General features: G+C 40.7%; 1 non-coding gene across 1 annotated transcript; it reads left to right on the top strand.

Moving 5' to 3' along the window:
* Nucleotides 1-3,239: 3,239 nt before the first annotated feature.
* LOC127813809 (small nucleolar RNA R71) lies at nt 3,240-3,347 on the top strand. Its single transcript, XR_008026215.1, has one exon. It is a non-coding gene; the product is annotated as a small nucleolar RNA R71 (small nucleolar RNA).
* The last annotated feature ends 19,364 nt before the right edge of the window (nt 3,348-22,711 follow it).

The following is a 22,711-nucleotide window of genomic DNA, read 5'->3' as shown; positions in this document are numbered from 1 at the left end:
AAAGGACGGCGCCCACTGCAAAGTTGGAGGCGTCGCACATCAGCTCGAAGGGCAACTCCCAGTCGGGTGGCTGTATGATGGGTGGAGAAATCAATCGACTCTTCAGTTCCTCGAATGCTCGCTTGCACTGCTCATCAAAGTGGAAGGTCACTTCTTTCTGGAGAAGGTGGGAAAGTGGAAGTGCAATCTTGCTGAAATCCTTGATGAACCTCCTGTAAAATCCTGCATGGCCAAGGAAAGAACACACCTCCTTCACAGAGGTGGGGTAAGGCAATGAAGCAATAACATCAACCTTAGACCGATCCACTTCTATACCCTTCTTAGACAGAACATGCCCTAAAACAATTCCTTGTTCTACCATGAAATGACATTTTTCAAAATTTAAAACAAGGTTCTTTTCAATGCATCTCTCTAGGACTCTACCCAAGCTAACCAAGCAATCATCAAAAGAAGTGCCATAAACTGAAAAATCATCCATGAATACTTCCATGCAATGCTCTAGAAAATCTGAAAATATACTTACCATGCATCGCTGAAAGGTACCTGGAGCATTACATAGACCGAAAGGCATTCTTCTATAAGCGAATGTGCCAAAGGGGCAGGTGAAGGTGGTCTTCTCTTGATCCTCTGGGGCTATGCAAATCTGAAAGTATCCAGAAAAACCGTCAAGGAAACAATAGTGTGACTTACCAGCCAACCTCTCCAACATCTGATCAATGAATGGGAGGGGGAAATGATCTTTTCTGGTTGCTTGGTTCAGCTTTCTATAATCAATGCAGACTCTCCAACTGTTCTGCACTCTCATGGGGATGAGCTCATTGTGCTCATTTGGGACCACCGTGATGCCCGTCTTTTTTGGAACAACCTGCACGGGACTCACCCACTTGCTGTCAGAAATAGGGTAAATAATGCCGGCTGCAAGTAATTTACTTACCTCCTGTTTTACCACATCAAGGATGGTTGGGTTAAGTCTTCTTTGAGGCTGCCTTGCTGGTTTTGCTCCTTCCTCCAATAAGATACGGTGCATGCAAACAGATGGGCTGATTCCAGTTATGTCCGCTAAAGTCCACCCAATTGCTTTCTTATTATTTTTCAGCACATCCAGCAACTTTCTCTCTTGGTCAGGCTGCAAGTTGTTTGCAATGATGACTGGCAGCTTCTCATCTTTCTCCAAGAATGCATACTTGAGGTGCTGAGGCAAAGGCTTGCACTGAATGGTGGGTGGCTGCTGCAAAGAGGGGGCTGACCTATTTGACTGGAACTCTAACTCCAAGGCACTATCAACCTGCTCAACAAGGTGAGCAGCACTATCTTCCACTTGGAAAATGTTAGCATCAAAATCAAACTCATGGCTATGCAAAAATTCAGCAATCTCTAAGCATGCAGCACATTGACTCTCTCCATCACTACAATTAGTGCAAATAATCGTATCTGGGAACTCATGCACAGTGGGGAATTTATCAATTAAATCAGAAGACTCAGAACATGCTTCATTCACTAACAGGTCAACTCTATTTACTTGAAAAGTGGAATGATCCTCAGCAGGGAATTTCATGGCATCAAGTATCTTGAAGTTAATTGTGTTACCAGCAAATTCCATGGAAAGTGTACCCTCATGCACATTGATAATAGTTCTAGCAGTTTTTAAGAATGGTCTCCCTAGGATCAAGGGTGCATGCTCAAGTGTGCTGTTATCTTCCATATTCAAAACATAAAAGTCTGCTGGAAAGATTAAATCCTTAACCTTAACCAGCACATCTTCTAGGACTCCAGTGGGGTGTGCAGTACTTCTATTGGCTAGTTGGACAACCACTCCTGTTGGCTTCAAAGGACCACACTGCAATGAAGCATAAATAGAGTTAGGCATGACATTAATGGATGCACCTAAATCTAGTAAAGCATTGCTAAATTGCATGTCTCCTATAGTACAAGGAATGGAGAACATCCCTGGATCTTTACACTTTGCTGGCATGGCAGGTTGGATAAGGGCAGAGACATTTCTCCCAAGGTTGATCTTCTCATTCCCCATAAGCTTCCTCTTGTGAGTACACAAATCCTTGAGAAATTTTGCATACTTGGGGATCTGTCTAATGGCTTCAAGGAGGGGGATGTTGACTTCAACTTTCTGGAATGTTTCCAGAATCTCTTTATCCACTTCGGCCTCTGCTCTTTTCTTGTTTTGTGTTGCTCGATGTGGGAATGGTAGGGGCTGGATGTTGGAAGACTCTCCTTGTTCTTGATAGCTGGAGTTTGGTTGCTTGGCTTCTTGGACTGAGAGGGGTTGCTGCTCTTTGCTACCCTCTACATTCTGCTCCTCTACATGTTGCTCCATGTTTGATGATGGTGGAGGCGTTGGGATGATCACTTCTTTCCCACTTCGAAGCATGATGGCACTAACATTACCCCTTGGATTGGCAACTGGTTGTGAAGGAAGCTGCCCCGAACCTTGACTCCTTAACTTATTGATGTTTGTGGCTAGCTGGCCTATTTGGGTCTCCAAATTTTGAATTGTGGTTTCTGTTTTCTGTTGGAATTGGAGTGTGTTGGCTGCTAGTTGCTTAACAAGATCATCTAAGGTAGGTTCTGACTTGGGTAATGGTGGTGCTTGTTGCATGGCTTGGTTCTGCCTTGGTGGTGGAGCATGGTTGCTTGAAATTGAAGGATGGAACCTCTGCTGAAATGGTTGATTCTGGTGGTATGGCTGCTGGTGCACATGTTGATTGGAAGGGCTACCATATCTGAGGTTCGGATGGTCTCTCCAACCTGGATTGTAGGTGGCTGAGTATGGATCATACTTGTGTTGTGGCTGCTGCTGGAAAGGTGGATTGTGCTGCTGGAAAGGTCTTCCAGGAAAAATGCCTGCACATGTCTCATTATTTTCTTGCAACTGTGGGCATTGGTCTGTTGTATGGGATGGCAAGGAGCAAATGCCACAAAGCTGCTGCTGGGGTTGCTTTCTCTCTAATGCCAACTGCCTGACCATGGAAGCCAATTCCTCAAGCTTGTTTTCCATCCTTTGCTGGTCCATAGTGGCAGCCACATTGACTTCATTGATGGCTTTTGTAGGAGTGTTAATTCTGGTGCCAAATTGCTGGGCATTTTGTGTCATCTTTGATATCAGCTCTTGTGCAGCTGCTGGGGTCTTCTCTGCCAAAGCTCCTCCACTTGCAGCATCTACCAAGTACCTGTCCATGGGGATTAGACCTTCATAGAGATACTGAATTAGGAGTTGGTCACTTATCAGATGGTGAGGACAGCTGGAACACAACTTCTTGAACCTCTCCCAATACTCATGTAGAGTTTCACCACTCATCTGCCTTATACCACAAATTTCCTTCCTTATTGATGCTGTTCTGGAGGCTGGAAAGAATTTTTCCAGGAAGATCCTTTTCAATCCATCCCAGCTGGTAATAGCAGCTGGTGGCAGGTAATAGAGCCAATCTTTGGCTGATCCATCAAGTGAGAATGGGAAGGCTCTCAGCTTGATCTGCTCTTCATCTACTCCTTGTGGCCGCATGGTTGAGCAAACCACATGAAATTCTTTCAGATGCTTGTGTGGATCCTCTCCTGCAAGACCATGAAACTTGGGCAACAAGTGGATTAGTCCAGATTTGAGTTCAAAGTTAGCATCCAACTGTGGGTATTGAATACATAGGGGCTGGTAATGCACATCAGGTGCAGCCAGCTCTCTAATGGTTCTACCATCCAAATGACCATGATTTGCATTATTTCCATTACCATTATCTGCCATATTGATGAATTCTGGAATAGGTTCGGATGAAGTGTTAGACACACTATTAGGGTCAATCCTATCCCGAGACTTAAGCTCTCTAGCTTGCCTTCTAAGAGTGTTCTCTAATTCAAGATCCAAGTCAAGTAATGTTTTCTTAGATGACCTGGTCATGCACTAGAGATCAGCACAAAAACAGCACACAAAATGGCCTATGCATACCAAGAACACAGAAACACAAACAAAAACACACAAACAAAAACAAAAACACACAAACACAAAAACACAAAAACACAAAAACAGGTCAAACAATAAGCCTTTAGACGATTTTTTTATGCAATTTTTCACAAAATTTCAACATAAAAACACTGAGGGACCTAAAAACACTAAAAACCACACCAAATTAGCCACTGAGAAACACAAAATGGCCCAAAAAGTGGTCTAAACGTTGGAATTTGGCCAAAAAAGGCTCTTTTCATAGCAAAGCAGTGACTATTGATCCCCACACCCCCATTTCTTTGGACACCAAAAATCAGCTCAATCGGAGCAAGTGAAAAGCTATGAACAGTAACCGGGAAACTGATTTTTTTCCCTCAAAACCTACTCTTATTTTGCCTTAGAAACCACTCTATATGCAAGAAAACATCAAGGAAAGCATATGGACTTGAAAGAATATCAAGTAGGGATGAGAAAGGAAGAGGATAGCACCGGTATCTCAAGCTCAATCCTTAAATAATGCTATCTGTCATGAAGATGGTCAAAACCGCTGCTGAATGGAAGGCTGCTGCTGGTTGCTTTCTTTTGGTTGCAGCTGCTGATGCCTATCTGCCAAACGAAAAGGGAGATTAGTGTGGAAGGTAAAGACAACGTTGAATGGAGTGTTAAAAGAGAAAATAAAAGAAAAATGTGAGAAAGAAAAATGGAATATCCTCTTGTTCAGGTGATCTGCTGTCAGAGGCAGAAAAGTGGGATTCAGAGCATGCTAAAAATGGTTATGCTCCTGATCTGCTGCAGGGTTGTCTCCCCTTGCTGTGTAAGCTTGCTTTTCAGTGCCTATCAGAGCACATGAAGATCAGAGAAGGACTGCAGGTGTGCTACTGAAAATCAGAGAAGGACTGCAGGTGTTTTGTGCTTTTTCAGTTGCTGTAGGGCTGCAGGGTTGCTTTTTCAGAAGATCAGGTCGTGCAGCCCTCTCCAACAGCCACTTCTAGGTTCAAAAATGATTCCAAAAATGAGAAAACATAAAAGGAAAATACACACAAACAAAAAGAAGATCGAAAAGGCAAATGAGGCTTCTCTGTTGCTGCTTGCTATCAGTTCATCTCAAGAACAGAACATAATTTCTCTTCACCAAGAACACAAAAACTGATAACCTTATCACCAAGAACACAAAATAGAGAAAACACTCGAACAAGAAAACAAAACAAACAGAGAATAGGGTCGGTCCTCTATGTTTTTAGAAGAAAAAACTTGGCTCCCCGGCAACGGCGCCAAAATTCTGACCAGCGATTGTCGAACCGCTCCAGAATTAGAGATCTATGAATCTCTTCTCTAGTTTGCAGCAAAGTGCACCCTAGGTCATCTCTCACAAGGAGCCTCACCTTCTTCTACCAACAAAGAGAACCAATACCAATAACAGTTTGTTTAGGGGGGGTTGTTTTGACAGAAAACTAATTGGCAAAACAGAAAGATGAAGATGGATGAAAAATCAATAAGAGGAGTGCAACCGGCTGTGTATTTGTCTCCTATGTGAAATCTTCCTTGTCCACTCTATATATCTTGGTTTGCTAGATGCTTTGATCTCCGGAAAACAAACTCAAAGCATCCCCAACAACCGTCCAAGGATTAGAATGATTGGAACAACAAAATGGATACAGAAATCTCTTGTAAACAAAATGCAACCATTCACTCTCTATTCAACCTATCCGGACCTATGCAAGAACAACCGTTCAAGCACATAATATTCATTTCCGAGATGTTATACCAACCGGCTATAACATTCTGTTCTCTTAAGCACTTAACAGAATATGAAACCATGCAAATTCACACAAACCTGCCATGAACTCCATGCATTCACAAATCTGCTCAAACTAAACCAAATAGAAATGAATAAGAAACAAACAACAAACCAGATTCTTGCAGCTCATCCGGGACTCAAATTCCACATGGATTCAAGACACACAACCGGTTACAAATGCTCTAGCCTATCATTACAGAAAGGAAAACAAAATGGAACAAAAGATGTAAAAAAAAACAGGAAAGTGCTACAACAACAAAAATGGGCAGAATCCTCTCTATTTTCTCCTCTCTATCTATATGATGATATTCTGAAAATTAATGCTAAGAGGCCTTAAATACATGGCCAAGAAAGGAAAGGCTAGGGAGGCTAGGGTTGGGCCTAGCCCAACAGAAAACAAGTGAGCCCAAGTCTGCTCCTTGATTGTAGGCCCAAGCTCCTTTAGTTGAGCCACTTCTCTAGCCCATCCAATATTCCCTAAAGCCTGGATCCATAGAGTAGAGGTAAGATAGAAAATAGTGTAAGGACAATTTGAAGCATAATAAAATAGAAACAATGAAATATCAGCAAAAATTGCTTCAAATGGCCTAATAAGAATGAGGTGAAATGCCAAAATATGGTATAAATATGCATGCTATCATAGGTCCCCTTAGAGGCCGAGACCCTGCTTCGGTTGCTCGTCGCGAGGCTTACCTTCTCTCGAAGGGCCCCTTAGGCAATCTGGCCCTCTGGGGGGGGGGGATTTGTTTGAAGCCAATCCGATTGCTACTAATATGCAGGTCTATCCCCGACACCTTGTAATAGTATAAAAATTGACCCTCTCTCGTCGAGAAAGGTACGACTATTCTATATCCAATGATAGCATCCTTTACTTATCTATTGCATTATTTTCCTGGCCATACTGACTTAAGCATCAGAGGGCATACACGGGTGAGGAATCCCTGCATGCCTTCTAACTTGTTCTTGTGAGAGTAGATATGCCCCAAGCACACAGGAGGTCAATCTTGAGTGATACTGAAGGTGCCCTCAAGAGACCATCTACGACCCCGATGAGGATATCAGGAACCAAAGCTACCCAATGACCATCTCCACAGGAAAACTCCTGTGAGTTGTCCACCTCGCTCTGCCTAGGCTCGAGCTTTCTCGAATTACAAATTCTATTGTCGTAGTTTTTGGGCTACAACATCACTCAAGTAACTGAGAGAAGGAATGCTTCATTTCTTCCTCTAACTCCCATGTAGCTTATTTTGGACCATGATGCTGCTATTAGACCTTTACATAAGGAATAGATCGGTGTCTCAACATAGTCTCTCTTTTTGTTCCAGAGTAGTTACTGGCAGTTTATTATATGACGCATCTTCCTTAACCCAAGAGTTTGATAATCAATAATATGATGAGGATCTGGCATGTATTTTTGTAGCATGGACACATGAAATACATTGTGAATATTGGCTAGTAGCAGAGTTAAGGCTAGTCGATAGGTTAAAGATCCTACCCATTCCAATATCTCAAATGGTCTTACATATCGAGGACTGAGTTTTCCTGAGATCTTAAATCTCCGCACACCCTTCATGAGTATTACCTTCAGCCATACATGATGCCCACTAGCAAACTTGAGGTCATGTCATCGTCTATCAGCATAACGCTTTTGCCTATCTTAGGCTCCCTTTATTCGAGTCCTAATGAGTTAGATCTTTTCAGAGGCCTTCTTAATCATTTCTGGATCGAGTAAAGTCTTGTCTCCCTCTTCTTCCTAACAAATGGGTGATCTACATAGCCTTCCATAGAGTGCCTCATATGGTGGCATCCCAATATTGGAATGAAAACTATTATTATAGGTAAATTCCATCAATGACAAATGATCATCCCAACTACCGTAGAAGTCTAGCGCACAAGCTCTCAACATATCCTCTAAGGTTCAAATGGTTCATTCTATCTTCCCATTTGTTTGTGGATGGAATGCGGTACTAAATTTTAATGGAGTTCCTAAAGTTTCATGTAAGGCTCCCTAGAACTGATAAGTAAATCTGGGATTGCGGTACGAAACAATACTAGCTTGGATCCCATGTAACTTTACTACTTCCTCAATATACAACTTAGCGAATTGATTTAAGGGAAGTCCCTTCTTGATTGGCAAGAAGTGGGCTGACTTCATTAGTCGATCTACTATTACCCATATTGCATCATGCCCCTTTGAAGTTCTAGGCAACCCTGTGATAAAATCTATAGCAATGTGGTCCCACTTGTAATGCCCCACCTTTTCATGGGCGATTAAATAACTTAGGAATTTTGGGGATATATTTTTTTTCAACATAACTCAATATAAATCATTCCCCAACAATCCTATTCTACATTCTCAACATACCAAAATAAGATTCAATAAGCTAGGACAGATAATCATCATAAATGCTGAAGCTAAAATCGAAACCTAATATGGTACATAACTACATTCACTTTAATTATAACATAAGAATACGTACCATAGTACCTCTTCAAAACTAAATACATGGAGACTTATTATCAAAAAGATAGAAACTAAATACCTCAAATATACATCGAACCATAACAATTATATATTTGCATTTCTCAATTGATAACAACTAAGCACCTCAGATACAACCTAATGATGCCTCAAAAATATATTAAACCGTAACAATTATACATGATCATCAATATAATATAAACTTATAAACATGACTAAAAACATATCTTGAATCCTCATGAAGAAGCAAATACTAGAATAATTCATCAAATCCATCGGCCATGTCATCATGTGCCGTTACATCTCAATCATCCCCTTGCCATAGTTGCAAATCCTAACTGGAACGTTTGAATGTTCCAGGGGCATAATCTAATTAGAAGATGAATCTTCTAGCAAGGGTTTAAAAACAAATACATGAATGCATGATGTAATAACATGAACAATCATATGCCCTAGTGTAACTTCCCTGGCCCACCAACCCAGCATGAAACCTTAGGCAGAATCCCAACCTACTTTCAGGATAATGCTAATGTTGTTCCATCAATTGCCCTTGGGGAATTACGGCTACACTATCGGGGCGACATCCCAATCCCATGCACGAGTATCAGTATGCCAATAATATTGTGCCATGTAAAAATCATGACTTTCCATGCAATAGTATATGAGCAAATATAAAAAAATGATCATGAGTATCATACATAATATAAGCAATCATATCATGTACAAGCTTTTGGGGAAAACCACTCACCTGTTGCACCAAGTTCATAACATCTCGAAAAAGTGCATCGCCTCGATTTGTTCTTAATTTTTGTGCCAAACATAGATATACCTTAAACTAGAATCAAAACGATCCTATAAATCATATTTATTCAAGAAAACATTAATACCTCAATTTCTTCATATTTTCCTCCATTTTCTCCCATTTTCCTCTCTAATATTCCAAATAAATACTTCCTTTACTAATTTCCCAAATCTTTTTCCAAAACAATTCATAATATTCTAAAAAATTTAAAAGAAAATTCTAGAAATTACCCCGATGCTTTGTTTGCACGCATAACGAAGTTGGTTTGCACGAAAACCAAGAAACCCGAAAGGCAAACACCAAAACTTTTTGTGTAAACCTCTAGATCTCATTTTTCTAAGATTTTTGGGATATTTTTCACATTTTTCCCAACCCGAATGTGCCCTCACGCGCTTCCACAAAGTCGGCCACGCGCCTCCCACATGCAGGTCTGGCTTCTTCCTCAGCCAACTCGTTGCGATTCCAAATAGCTTCTAGTTTTTTGACGATTTCTCCTTTGTCTAAGCTCTATTTCGCCTCTCGTTTGAACCCATGTCTTCCTTTCTTCATCCTCAATAGGAATATAGCTTCAAATGCCTTGATCAAACCTATTTCCTGACTGCTCAAACCCCTTTTTTAGTGAAACTCATTTTTTCGACGAAACTTCGTATCTCCCTCAACTCTCAACGAAAATTGCTTAAATTTTCCAAAAATGATCCTCTGGACATGAGGAACAAAAGCCCCTTATCCATTTCCCTCAATTTTTTCTCAAATTCTCAGATTTGAGAGATTAATTTTCTTGAAGCATTCGATCAACTCTTAATCCTCAATTTATAGGTAAGGCTGATTGTCGGCCTAAGCCATTTTCGTCGATGACAAAGCCAATTGTCGGCCTAGGCCTAGCCCTGAGGTCCCTCAACCCACTCCCTTGAGTCTTTTGCCACCAAATTTGGTGATGGGAGGTGGTGGTGAAAGCTTAGTTAGCCATGGCAAACATATATCGAAACATAGTGTTTTGAGAGATAGAAAAACACTATGTTTCGAAATATAGGATATATGTTTTGAAATAAACATTTCTGTTAAGTAGGTTTCGAAACCTACTATATATGTTTCAAAATATACTTTACTGTTTTGCTTGATTTGAAATCCTTTAGCTTGTATTTCAAAGTAATGTTCTTTGCTAAAGATGATTTACATAAATAAGGATATACCAAAGGTGTTTGTATATCAGAGATATGTTTTCTATGTATATGTATAAACTTATGCTTATGAAAACTTTATTTTAGACTTTGATAACAAAGCATATGAAAGCATGTGCAATAGGCAATAATGATAAGCGAAAGCTAAAGAACACTTGCACACAATCGGGGTAACTCCCCCCTAATGTAACTTGGGGTTTCTGATTCTATGTAATAGAATAGAATAGAGTAGTAATAGTTATAGTTTGTATGAAGAGCAAGAGATGGAGCTAAATTGAAGACAAGATTCGAAGACCAACGAAGTCTTGAAGAATGTGCTTATGAAGCAAGATGTGATTCTTCACCTAGGTTTGACCCGCTAGCTTCCCTTCTATGGCTTGAGGGGACTAGCCGTAGTTATCCATACCATACACCGGTTTGAGTCATTTATTATGCATTATTAATTTGATTAATTGCATGTGATGAGACCTAAATAAATAAATAATAAATCCCTCATAAATATTAAGCCAACTTGCCTTCCATCATTATGAAGTATTAGGTTTCTAGCTGGCACTTGATTTGTTGAGTCACTCAAGGTCACGTGTCACCTATGATTCCTATGCTTCATGGGCCATGAGATGTCCCTGAATGATGGGTTCGACTTAACTAGAAAGGTGGGGTTTGTTAAGTCACTCAAGGCCTTACTGAGTATAGAGGCAAAGATTGGGCATCACATAAGATGTGCTTGGCAAGGAGTTGTCAACCCAATGAATCTAGGAGTTACATGGAGATGCAATTGGTAGCAAGTACCTACCTAATCGATCCTAGCACAATTTGTTGAGTCACTCAAGGTTGTGGGAGGGGAGATGGGATCCTAGCCCGCTAGGAAATCTTCCAACAGGATTTCTCGAGTTATGTCTTGAGGGTGGCAAACTCGTAGAAAATAGTGGGAGCAATCATAAAATGTTACTTCTTGCAATTTATGATTTCGTAATTTAATATGATTATAATAATATCTCTATTCAGTTGTTGATCCAGAATGTCTGGAAACATGTCGATAAGATCGATACTCGAGGGCAATAATACCTTCAATGGGACTAATTTCTATGACTGGGAGATCATCTTGAGGATAGTCCTCACGTATGATAAGATTCTCTGTGCGATAAAGAGCTATCTTCTTACAAAGCCACTAGTTAAGGAAATAGTAGCACATTAGGCCTAGACGATACACAAGGGTGATATGATCATCGCTTGGTATATCGTCTTAGCTGCCATGACCCTAAAACATAGGTCGCAACATAAGAGTTATGATGCCTACGAGATCATGGCTAGGCTCAAGGATCATCTATTGAGAAGCATGTCATGGAGATGATATGTTTTATCATTAGATTGCTAGAGCTGAACTTGGGTATGGATGCTGAAACTTACCCTAGACTTAGTGCTATAGTCCCTCCCTAACAGTTATGAAAAAGACTCTTGGAGAGTGGTTGTCCATACTAAGGGAGACCGAACCTAAAATTGATTATAGGTCAAGGGAAGTGTTCTCTTAGTTGAAGGGCCTAAGGTGCACAAGGGTAAGCCCAAGAGTAAGAAAGCCAAAAGGAAGAAGAGTTCTTCCATAGCGCAATCTGGAAAAGTCCAGAAGACGAAAACTCGAAAGAGCAAAGAGGATGCGATCTATCTCCACTATAATAAATCGGGAGGTATAGAGTAAGAAGAGTTCTACTCAGGCACTTTAGGTATTTATGTTATTGGAATTAATCTATCTACTTTTGATCAGTCCACATGGGTATTAGATACTGGATCTAGTGCTCATATTTACACTTTTGTGTATGGGCTTAGGAGTACGAGGAGATTAATAATAGGAGAAGTGTATCTACACATGGTAAATGGATCAAAAGTTGTTCCATTAATTGTAAGGACCTATTTATTGACATTACCCACAGGGCTTGTATTGGAATTACATAACTGTTATTACAATCCTAGTTTGACTAGGAATATAATTTCTAATTCTTGTTTGACAAGGATGGATATTAATTTTTATTTAAGGACAATAGTTGTTCATTTGATAAAAATGAGTTGTTTTATGGTAAAACAACAGTACGTAACAGTTTGTATGTCCTTGATGTTGATACTCCTATCAATAACATAAATATTAAGCGACTTAAATCAGGTGATTTAAATAGCACTTATTTATGGCATTGTCGTATTAGCCATATAAATGAGACTTGCATATCCAACTTGCATAAAGATGGATAAATTAGCACATTTGATTATGAATCATATGGTGCTTGCGAATCTTGTTTACTTGGCTAAATGACTAAGTCTCTTTTTAAAGTAAATGGAGGCTACATAAGTGCTAGGGTTTGTGCACATTGATGTGTGTGGACCCATGTCCACCCAAGCTAGAGGTGGATATGTCTACTTGAAAACCTTTACTGATGATAGATCATGTTTTGGTTATGTGTATCTTATGAGACACAAATCTGAGGCTTTTGAAAAGTTCAAAGAATTCAAATTTGAAGTAGAGAAACAAACTGAGAAAAGTATCAAAGTAATTCGATCAGATCGAGGTGGTGAATACCTGAATAGTGAGTTTCTAGATCATCTGAATTAGAATGGGATTCTCTCACAATGGACTCCACCTGGAACACCAGAGATGAATGGTGTGTCTGAAATGAGGAATAGGACCTTATTAGACATGGTTTGGTCCACAATGAGTCGCATTAAACTCCCCATTTTATTTTTGAGATTTGCACTCCTCACCGCGATCTTTGTTTTGAACAGGGTTCCAAGTAAGTTAGTTACTTAGACTCCATATGAGATATGGAAAGGAAAAAAGCCAAATTTGTCTTTCCTTAAGATTTGGGGTTGTTAAGCTTATGTCAAGCGTGTTGACAATAATAAGCTAAAACCCAAATCGATGAGATGTTTGTTTGTGGGATATCCAAATGGATATTACTTTTACCACCCATATGAACAAAATGTGTTTTGTTGCCGAGCATGTGGTATTCCTTGAGAAGGAATTCTTAAATGCTATGGCTAGTGGGAGGAATGTTAAGCTCGAATAAGATTCGAGGCGAACCACAAACAAATACTCCCCTCCAGGAACCCGAGAAAGATCAGACATAAGAAGTTGTGTCAACTCCCCAACCTTCTACACAAGAACCTCGTAGGTCGATGAGGGTTCGTCGCGAGTAAGAGAGATATGGATTTCTCATCTCGGCACATGGAGATGTGCTTCTAGCTGAGAACGATGAGCCTACTACCTATGATGAGGCAATGTCTGACATTGACTCTGGGTTATGGTAGATGCACGACAAAACAGCTTTCCTGAAAGGAAACCTGGTCGAGAATGTGTATAAGACACAGTCTGACGATTTTGTTACTCATAAACATGCAAATAAGATTTGCAGTTTGCAAAGGTTCATTTATGGACTAAGGCAAGCATCCCGGAGTTAGAATCAATGTTTTGATGAAAAGATAAAAAAGTTTGATTTTTCACAAAAGGGAAGTTGATCCTTGTGTTTACAAGAAGGTTAGTGGGAGCATGGTGATCCTTTTAGTCCTATATGTGGACAATATATTGCTCATAGGGAATGGTGTTCCCATGATGCAATTAGTTAAAATATGGCTTTCAAAATATTTTCTCCATGAAGAATTTAGGAGAAGCAGCCTATATTCTAGGAATACGGATCTATAGAGATAGATCCAGGAGGTTGTTAGTACTCTCCCATAGCGCGTACATTGACAGGGTGCTAAAGAGGTTTAGCATGGAAGATTCTAGGAGGAGAAGTCTTCCCATGTCACATGGAATACATCTCTCCAAGGCTATGTGTTCGAAGACACAAGATGAGAGAGATAGGATGAGTCGAGCACCATATGCCTTGGCTATTGGATCGATCATGTATGTCATGTTATGTATGAGGCCTGATATCGCATATACTTTGAGCATATGTAGTATATATCAAGCTGATCCAGGTTAGAAACACCGGATTGCTGTGAAAAACATTCTTAAGTACTTGTGAAGCACTAAAGAGATGTTTTTGTCATATGGAGAATGAGAACATACCATGAAGGGGTTCATGGATGCCAGTTTCCAATTCGACCATGATGATTTTAAATCATGTACAGTCGAAATTCATATTCTGCCTATATGGCTGAGCCATGAGTTAGAAGAGTTCCAACAAGAGATAGTGGCAGATTCAACAACTGAAGTTGAAAACATAACAACCTTCGAAGCAACTAAGGAGGTTGTATGGATCCGTAAGTTCATTGATGAACTTAAAGTGGTGTCCAACATTGTTGATCCAATAACAGTTATTGGGATAACAATGGAGCCATCGCGTAAGCGAAGGAACCATGGTCTCATCAACGGACCAAATTTGTATTGCAACATCACCATATGATAATGGAGATTATCAGCTGAGGTGACATATATAGAGAAAGTGTCGACAGATGACAACGTCGTAGATCCCTTGACTAAAGCTCTGTCCCAGGAGAAACATGAAAGTCATGTTCGATCATCAGGTATAAGATACATGAGTGATTGGCTCTAGTGCAAGTGGGAGATTGTTAGTGTAGGTGCTCTAGACCCAATCAGATTGGGCATGTTGTACACTGACAATTGTAATCATGTTTATTATTTGAATATGGAGTTGTTCAAATTCACAAGAAGTCATTCTATTAGTTTCTTGTTATTATTGTAATAACCGAATGAAACTAGATAGAAGTCTATATGATGTATACTATGATTAATCTATAAAGATGTGAGATGATACATCACAATTTCTAGACATCATTAAACGTCCCAAGTCATAGCAATGTTAAGAATGGACATTGACAATTGCGGTAAGACTTGTATGTGCTATGTTTTTGCTATGTGATAGCAATGGGGGTCTCACACCCATAGGCATGGGGATGCCTAGACAAGTACATAGGTGACCAATGTTGTAGAACGTGTCACTGGACATGACTCGCCATGAGAATCCATTTTGGTTATATGTTGATGGAATTCTCATACGAGATGGGTGTAACTAATCCTTGGACCTGAGGTTGTCACAGTCATCTCATAAGAAGACCGGTATGCTTTGAGATCGTTTCGATGGGCCTAGATAAAGGCTGCACATAGGCGATCGTTGGGTATATCGTGAGGCTTATGGAGATGGGTGTATAACCAAGATGGGACTCATCTATCCCTTGATAGAGGATGATGTATCTAAGACGCCTTCGATGGATACTCACTTTAAATCCATGGCTATGGTGAAAGAGATCAATAAGGGGTTATTAATTCACTTTCTATTAAGTGAAGATATCCAGTAGACCGAAGAAAACTCATGTGATCGTTATCAAGCAACACATCGCCATACTTGAAAGGTTATTTGCGGATTATGAATCCTTCTGAATAATTGGGTAGGCATGATGCCTTGCTAGAGGCCAATCTTGTCTTATGTGTTCGTACCGACACATTGCCAACATATTCGGAAGCCTAATGAGTCATACGCAATAGGCACGGTCCCTGGCTTAAACCAGGAGAGTGGACGTATGGTTAAGTGGGACACTTCGGCAAGAAGTTGTGCCGTCGTTGGTTCTCATGGAAAAAGAACAAATAGATGTAATGACGTCGATATGACGAGGAGTCGTCATAATGGAAAGAGTTTCCTTAAAATGACAATTGATTAAATTAAGGAGTTTCTAATTTAATAATTTTCTATTTGTTGGAGTGGCAAATAGAAAATAAAATATTTTTGGGCTTAAGTTAATATTTGGACTAAATTAGATTTGGGCCAAATATTAAATTAAATATTATATTTGGTTTAAATTGGATTTGGGCCAAATATTAAAATAAATATTATATTTGGACTAAATTAGATTTGGGCCAAATATTAAATATTATATTTGGACCAAATTAGATTTGGGCTAAATATTAAATATTATATTTGGGCTTGAATTAGATTTGGGCCAAAATATTTTATTTAAACCTATAAAAGGATTTGGGCCATTTAATTATATTTCTAGTTGGATTAGAATAAGCCCACTTAATATTCTAATTAAATTAGAATTAATGGGCTAGCCCAATCCATTAGGGTTTTAGAAACCCTAGGATATTTCACTATAAATATCCCTTTATGGGTTGCCCAAAATTGTAGTGATTTTTGGTGTCATTTTTTAAGAGTTGAAAAACGTATTTCCATTCACTCTTCCTGTTTCTTTTTGGCATCGATTTGAAATGTGGGCGTTCTTTTACCGTTCATACACAAGCCACGCAAAGGAGAAGGAGCTAGCACTCCTAGTCCGTTCTCCTTGCCAACGGTCGCGTGCCGCGTATCACGAGTTAGAGGCCGGACGCTTGGACGACTCGAATCCGCGAATGACTCGATAATCTAAAAGTTAGATTTATTTATTTGTTTGTGAATGATTTAATTTCGACATTGATCCAATCACCAAGATCGAGGTAAGTTCAAAATTTTTGAACTACGCTGTTTACCCCGTAGCGATCTTGCTTTATTTTCAGTATAGTGGTTCGGCACCCCGCCTAGTCCACTACCTTCAAGCTTACCCACTTGAAGGATTTTCAATCCCAATTACTTTTGCTAATGATCACCACAACAACAAGGGTTTTACCACGGTTCACCCTAAAACCTTACAGTGTGAGTTCTTACGGTCTCAACTCAAACCTAGCACCAAGTGAGTTTTTACGGGCTTAACTCAAACCTTACACCAAGTGAGTTTTAAGGCTAAACTCGAACCTTTGACATAATGAGTTTTAGGGTCAACTCAAACCTTTACACCACAATGAGTTTTAGGTTAAACTCAAACCTTACAACAATCAAGATAAATAAAGTTTATCTTTTATAACCCAATGGAATGTATAGCAATGAATATCTTATCACTGTGGTTGTACAAACCTTTTAACTTGAGGTGAGGAGAGCTGGAAGGATGATACTTCGAATTTTAGCTTGCTTCTCCTTTTCACATTTGCAATGCACAAGAATAGGATGTGTGTAGATCTTCTTGAAAGCTCAATCAAACATTTTAATCACCTCTTGTGCTTGAGTGTGTGTCTCTAGTGTGTGCTCACTCGTTCTTTCTTGTTATCTCCCTATCAATCTCCTCTTGTCCTCAAATACCTGTTATTTATACCAAGAGATAGAAATTTGGTCATTTATAGCCGTTAGAGACAATATAGAAAAGTAGGTTTTGAAACATACAAAGTGTGTTTCGAAACATCACAAAAATAGACTAAGGTTTTGAAACATGGACAACAAGTTTCGAAACATACAAGTTTCCAACTGGACAAAGCACTTAGAGACAGCAAAGAGTGGGAGATAAAGTCTTATGACCACTTTGAATATTTTAAAGGCACTCACATTCAAATTTGAATTTCAATCTCATAACATGGAGAATGCATTTAAAAAACATGATGAGAAGCTTTTAGATAGATAAAGAAATGCAAAGCAAAAGCATCCCAATTTTCAAATGATCTGCTGACGAAATCTCAGAGGTTTTGAAACATGATATGATAGGTTTTCAAACATACCTCTTTGGAAATGAGGTTTCGAAACATAATATACAGGTTTCGAAACATAGTCCAAAACCTTGTTTGAAAACACATAAAATCCAAAGATGTTTGGAAATAGGGTACACTAAAAACATTGAAAACCTTTTCAAAGGGGTTTCGAAACATGCATAGAAACATGACAGAGTTTTAGAAACATTTGCATGAAAGCACAATCCACAGCATGTATACATCACAACTTATTTACATTTCTTTAGTTGAAGTAAATGTCACTTTAATACATAAAATCTAAATAACAAAGTACCCGTATTTGGATTCAATAAAAATATCGAGAAAATCAAAATCCAAAACAATAAGAAAGTAGATTTTGGGTTTTAGTACAAACTCAATATTTAGTAGTATTACCACCACCAAAATATATACTTTCTATTTAATGAAAAATTCATTAAAAATCGTTTTAGCACTAATGAATGTTAGATATCAAAATAATGGGAGATAGTTTCGCATGTAGTGGTTATCACTTGCGTGATATGAGATCTAGTGGACCTATGGCCATATGGAGGACTAGTGTTGTGGGAGGGGTAGGTTGATGCCTCAAACTTTGGTGGGTTGTGAGGATGAATGGGCCTAGCCTCATTTGCATGCATTTGGCATACATAAACATGGTTATATTCATATTTACATGTATTGCACCCTTACTGAGTCTTTATGACTCATGAGGTTTTACCTCATGTTGTAGATGATGCAAAACCAAATGCAAGCAGGGATGGTGCCGAGAGACTATTGTGGTAACTAGCATCGTTACCCGAGATGTGTGGATGCGTATTCTCCTGTATTTTCTTATATGTATTCATATGCTTGTATGTAAGCGTTATTGAGAATTAGAGGTATCTAGTGATTGTAATAATAATAGTGTGATAGATAATTGTGAGTCTGCGTGATGTATATGTGGCTTTAGTTGTTGAAGCCAAGATCGGACCGAGTAAAGATCAGCGAGGTATGTTCTCATAAATCCCCGATACTCAACGAAGTGTTTGTTATGCTAGCTTTGTGCCTGGATCACCTTTGGCTTGCTATGAGACGAGATGGAGAAAGGTGGAGCTCACTCGGGTTTTGAGTCCCGGTCCGCTGTGTTTTCTTGTCTATGTTTGGGACCAATTTCTCTAGTGGAGCGAAGGGAAGGGGGCAGCCTAGTTCCCACCTAGGACGTTTCCCGTTAAAACATAGTCCAACCCTTCAGTTGTGGTTTGTTAGGTGAGTATTCAGTCGATTATTCACCGGTGGCGCCCAAAAGTGGGAGCGGGTCGTTACAGTTGGTATCAGAGCATAGCTAGCTATATGAGTGGGGAAGGTTATCGTGTTGGAATGTTATGTATGGTCGATTATGTGATTTATGCAAGCGATTACAAGAGATTTGAGTTGGGGATTATCTGGCATGATTTGGATGTAAGTCGGAATGTCCTCGCTGCTGAGTTGGGGTCGAAAATGATTGGTTTGAAATTTTGATATTTCAATGTAAGGTTAATTCAATGGCCTCGAAAGTAAGGACCTATGGTTTGAAGACCCTAGGGATTGGATTGAAGCATTGAGGCTTGTGATGGTTTGAATGGTGTGCTCGGATATTCCTGTTATAAAAATAAGAGAATATCATGGGTCGAGATGATATACCCATAAGTGGTATACGGGTCGGGGTAATAAGGAACTGGAAACCCAAGTGTGGGTGTTGGTGTCAAGAAAACCCGAATGTGGTATTTCAGGGATATGAAGTGTTTTGAGGATGGGAACTCCTTGAGATTGAGTTGTTGAGGCTTGTGTGGGGACATGAAGCCGAGTCATACCAAGAGTCTTGAAGAGGCAAGGAGAGCCCGAGGCATAACTCATCCGGGAAGGGATTAGTGGAGGGTCTCTATGTCGGGGATTGGCCAAACATGTTCGAGATAATAGGGTTGTTCCCTTGGAAGTGGTGCAGTAAGGCTTGTGTGCTTGAGATAGAGTGAGTTAAAGTGGGAGTTAGCTCGAGGCTCAAAGAAATGAGTCGTCAATAGGCTAGGTGGCAAGCTCTAGATAAGGAGTAAGGTTGCCTACAATGAGGCTCAAGGTAGAGCAAGCATGTAAAGCCTATGCATGTAATGGTCGGTGTAGGCACGACGTATGTAGCATTCGAAAGTACTCCGAGGAGAGTCGTGCGTGTTGAAAACATGCTAGATGTATGAGGTACGATGTGAGTGTATCATTATGATAATCCCGGAGGGGATGTGCCTAGGGTATGAGTGGACCCTAGTTGGTTTCATGATGAGACGAGGTCTATCCTTAGGAATGATAGGTGTGTGGCAAGAGGACCCTAGCGGGTGTTTGTATGAGATGGAAATCCCAAGTAGGTCGAACTAGAATCCAGGGGAATCCAGGTTTGGGATTAAGGAGTTGGGTATGCATTGATATGCATGTGAGAGCCATTGGTTTAGAAGTCCTAGTAGTGAAAGGCCAAGTGACCGTTCATGTGATTGATGGATTTGGGGCCAATCAAAACTCTCATTATGATGATTGGGGTCTGGTGGGACGCTTAAGGTTGGGGGATGAGAGGTGAATAGACTCTCATTATGATGCCTGGGGTCGGGATGATGCCTAAGGTCACGAGACCCTTGATGGGAGATGAGGAGGTCACCCAATGAAGGGTATGAACGGGTGTGTGGTCCGAGGGCAATGAGTGTGTGGCAATAGGACATCCGTGGGCTATGCGCGCGAAGGAAATGCCAACTTTGGAGACCAAGTGGGCAGGGGCATGGCGAGTGATGTAGAAGCCCTAGATTTGAAATTCCAAGTCATGGGAGCCTGGGCGAGGCATGCTGGAAGGCCAAGCTGGGCATCGTGATTGAATGCATACGTGGGTGTGCAAGGGGAGACGGGAGGTCTTAATTTACCCGGAGGGTAATGGTAGGTGCTCTATGGTTATGGGTACCGGAGCTTGAGGTGGACTCAGCTTGTCAGTTGTGGGTTGAGAGATCATTGATAATCAAGCTCTAGGATGAGCTGGGTGGCGAAATGAATCATGATGGACTTGGATCCATGGTTGTGGAAAGTTGGAACTTTCAAATATTAATTGAAAGCCGTGAGGTATGATGTTGTGGGGTAAGATCATGAGGCCTAAAAAATTGGAGTGGTTTGTGATTCTCTTAGGTGGTAAGAGATGTAGAGTATTGAGGAACGAAACTCATGGAGTCAGTTTGAGGTTATCAAGGCAAGGATAACCAAGTAAGAGGGCTTTAGCAAGATGGTTGTGGAACCATCGTAGCTTGGGGAGGCTTTAAGTAGCATTGATGCTATGGGTGCAAGGCTCGATGTGACGGATTTGATGCTATGGACCATGTGGCAGAGGACTAATGAGTGGGCTTGCAATGAGGGCAGGTGGCCCATGGGTCTGAGTAACTTATTGAATTGCAGGTGACAGTCAGATGCCAAAAATTTGGAGCAGCACCTCAGGAGATTTGGTCAGGTGAGACTGACAATCGCCTGCAAGGGATAGGACATCTAGAGTAGTCCTAAGGAAGAATCGCGGAACACGGTAACGATCCGATAGATTAGTGGCTGAGTAGAAAGCTTTGTGAGGATAATGGTTGCGAGCGTGGTGGGGTAGTCATGCCAGGTTCGACATCAAAGGTGAGATCGAAAGGCTTGGAGTCACACTAAGGGTGTGAAGCAAATCAGTGATGAACCTGAGCCATGCTGTTGGGAACTGTTGTTGGGCCAGTGTAAGGGAGCAACATGGTAATGATGATTAGGTGTTGGCTCTTCGAAGCACAGGGCAACACGATGGGGAACCAGTGTTGGGCCAATGTATGGGAGTGACACGGTAATGATGGCCAGGTGTTGGCTCGCCTAAAGCACAGGGCAACATAGTGATTATGTAGATGGTCAGGGGCTGAAGATCTGTGGGATGCACGATAGGGGTGACGAACGCTGTGGTTAATTCCATGACTCAGCTGTGAGTAATAAGCGGTGTTGAGGCGATTTAGCGAATGTTGAGGCGTTATAGCGTCTCGAGATGTTTGAGAAAGAAACCCAGGGAAAAGAAATGGGTCTAGCTTGGGAATAACACTACGATTAATGCCTACTGTTGATGGGTCTAATGCTAAGGACCACTGGATATAGACGGTTAGTTCGCATGAGGAACTGCAGCCCTCTATGTGCAGTAACCCGTCTGTGGTGGAGATAATTAGACGCCAAAGACCTGGGGTATGCTGTAGGTTATGCCTGGGCCAGACCTAAATTTCTATGAGGGTTGAAGTATCAGGGTAGTTCCTTTTATTGTGATGGTAGCAGAAGGTTTGTGAATGGATTAGGTGACATCTTGTGGTGTGAAAACAAGATGTGTGGCGATGCTCCTTGCTAAAAAGGATGCTAACGCAGTTGTGGTTAAATTTAACCAAAATGGTTATGGTAAATTGAGATGATGGACCCAGTGTGACCTTGCGATGATGCGGGACGATGGGTCGATTGGTGGAGTCGGTAAGTGACTCTAGAATGTTATGTAAGTGCTGTGGAGGGCGAGACTTACAAGTTAGAAGCCAACAATGAGATGGGAATATTAAAGCGCGTGAAGGCTTCAAGTAAGGGGATCTCTAATCCTGTGATGTGAGTTGTGGTAGGCTGAACGCGTGGTTAAGGCATGGTTCGGAATCCGTGAAGGCTCGCAATTGCACAGTCTAATGTTAGTTCTAAATGTGTCAATGCGAAAATGAGGAAGTATCCTCATGTGGCACTGGAGGGGTTTCTAGTTGATGACACAGGATCAGTTGCCAGGTGGTAGCACCTGATGGCAATGATAGAGCATGAGGCTCGAGGATTGTGATGTAAAGCCTTGTTGATTTCCATGTATGCCTTTAATATAAAGGTTTAGCTGGTCCTGGTGGTTAGACTAAGAGGATTTTGAGAAAGAGATCCAAGGTGATAAAAGACGGTTGGTCAGGGCAAAATTGTGCCGCGTGAAGGAGTGTTACTCCGTAGCGA

The sequence above is a fragment of the Diospyros lotus genome, chromosome 11, assembly GCF_014633365.1.
Source record: "Diospyros lotus cultivar Yz01 chromosome 11, ASM1463336v1, whole genome shotgun sequence".
Classification (NCBI taxonomy): Eukaryota; Viridiplantae; Streptophyta; class Magnoliopsida; order Ericales; family Ebenaceae; genus Diospyros; species Diospyros lotus.
This window is presented reverse-complemented; position numbering and strand designations above follow the sequence as displayed.